The sequence below is a fragment of the Falco biarmicus genome, chromosome W (genome assembly GCF_023638135.1).
Source record: "Falco biarmicus isolate bFalBia1 chromosome W, bFalBia1.pri, whole genome shotgun sequence".
Classification (NCBI taxonomy): domain Eukaryota; kingdom Metazoa; phylum Chordata; class Aves; order Falconiformes; family Falconidae; genus Falco; species Falco biarmicus.
In genome coordinates, this window is record NC_079310.1 from 6,792,418 (window position 1) to 6,794,740 (window position 2,323).

At 41.4% G+C, this 2,323-nt stretch overlaps 1 pseudogene; it reads right to left on the reverse strand.

Moving 5' to 3' along the window:
- Positions 1–767: 767 nt before the first annotated feature.
- Positions 768–1,989, reverse strand: LOC130141882 (cytochrome b-like; annotated as a pseudogene).
- Between the last annotated feature and the right edge of the window lie 334 nt (positions 1,990–2,323).

A 2,323-nucleotide genomic window follows, 5' to 3' on the forward strand; every position in this document is an offset into this window, starting at 1 on the left:
TGATATCAATGAGGTATTCTTCAGAAAATGTATGGACTGGTTGGTTGCCTAAGGGCAGTTGTTATTTGGACAGAAAATTGTTAATGGTCAGGGACTTTCCACTAAAATATTTGCAAATATTCCTAGTCAAACATCAGTTTGGTTTCTTTTTGGGTTTTGAGCTTGCATTAGTCCATGTTCAGAACTTTAAAATTGCCTTCGAATTTTTTAAACTTTTTATATCACTGGAACAGAAAAAGCATCTAAATTAAAGCTTCAAGCTAACTTTATTTTTCAAGTATTTCTGGAATTATACTTCTGAACTGAGATTTTATAAGTTGGCTGTGTATTTTTCTGTGTTAAAACGCTGTTATTGAAAATGGTCAACCAGGCCTATGTCGCCCAAAATAAAAACGGGGGAATTGTGGATAACTGGCTAGCTGAAAAAGTTCACATAAACATAGTCCAGCTGGCTGGACAAAAATGCACATCGCTCTCAGCTTATCTGAAGTAAAGCAAAAGTTACACAATAACAGGAAGATTGCTGTGGGAAAAGAATGTTGCAGGTGGGAACAGATAACTACAGAAGAGAAACTAGGGGCGGGCTTGGTATTTAGGCAACTAACCAATAATGAGCTTAACTTTTGTAATATGTATGAGCTAATTATAACAAGGCATAAAAGGTGACTGTAAGGGACAATAAACGATATTGAGTGACTGTGTCTTCCCTTCGTCGCAACAATAATTTACAGCAAAAATGCCAGCTTGAAGCTGGCGGGGAACTCTAAGAAGATGGGAGGTCTTCATTCTTTGGTTTACAAGACCAATGTTTTTATAAACTATTAGAGTGTTCTAGTAGTTGAGGATTTTGTTTTCTAGGGCTCCGGTGAGGGAGAGGAGGATTAGGAGGATTGTGAAATAAGTGAGGGAGGCTAGTTGGCCGATGATGATGAATGGATGTTCTACAGGCTGACTGCCTACTCATGTTAGAATAAAGAGGTTGGTGACTAGGAGTCAGAATAGTAGTTGGGATAGGGGACGGAAGGTTATTGTGCGTTGTTTAGATTTGTGGAGCAAGGGGCTTAGGAATAGGATTAGTACAGAGGCAGCTAGTGCTATTACTCTGCCTAGTTTGTTGGGGATTGAGCATAGGATGGTGTAGGCGAATAGGAAGTACCATTTGGGTTTGATGTGGGGGGGTGTTACTAGTGGGTTTGCTGGTGTGAAGTTTTCTGGATCTCCTAAGGGGTTAGGAGTGAATAGGGCTAGGGCTATTAAGGGAATATATATGAGTATGAATCCTAGAATGTCTTTTGAGGAGAAGTAGGGGTGGAATGGGATTTTGTCGCAGTTTGATGTAATTCCTAAGGGGTTGTTTGAGCCCAATTTGTGAAGGAAGGTAAGGTGAATTAGGGTAAATCCTGCAATTAGGAATGGTAGGAGGAAATGTAGGGCAAAGAATTGGGTTAGTGTTAGGTTGTCTACTGAAAATCCTCCTCAGGCCCATTCGACAAGGGTCTGGCCGATGTAGGGGATAGCTGAGAATAGGCTGGTAATGACTGTGGCCCCTCAGAATGATATTTCTCCTCAAGGTAGGATGTAACCTACAAAGGCTGTTGCTATTAGGGTAAGTAGAAGGATGATGCCTGTGTTTCAAGTTTCCTTGTACATGTAGGAGCTGTAGTAGATGCCTCATCCGATGTGCAGGTAAATGCAGATGAAAAATAGTGAGGCTCCGTTAGCGTGTAGGTTGCAGATTAGTCAGCTGTATTGTACATTTCGGCATGTGTGAGCAACAGATGAGAAGGCTAAGGTTGTGTCTGCAGTGTAGTGTATAGCTAGTAGTAGGCCTGTTAGGATTTGAGTGGCCAAGCAGATTCCTAGTAAGGATCCAAAATTCCATCAGGCAGAGATGTTGGAGGGGGTGTGGAGGTCGATTAGGGAGTTATTAATTATTTTTAGTAAGGGGTGTGATTTTTGGATGTTGGGGACCATTAGTTTTTCTTTTAGAGTGTTAATAGGATGATGAGGGTTGATAGGGTGAAGGACCCTAGGTATGTTTTGATTAGTCCAATGTGTAGAGTTGTTGAGGTTTTTGAGGCTATGCGTTGTAGATCAGCAAGTCCTTCGGGACCTATTTTTTGTATCAGTAGAGTTCGATTAGGTGGAGGGCGAGTTTTTGTCCGTTGTTTAGTAGGCTTGTGGAGCTAGGACAGTGTGTTAGTAGGTTGAAGTATCCTAGGTTAAGGGAGAAGTTTGAGTAGGTGTTTTGTTTGGGGTAAGTTAAGGTGTGCGTTATGCTTAAGAGTTCAAGCATGGGGAAGAAGCAGGGGAAGGTGTTCTT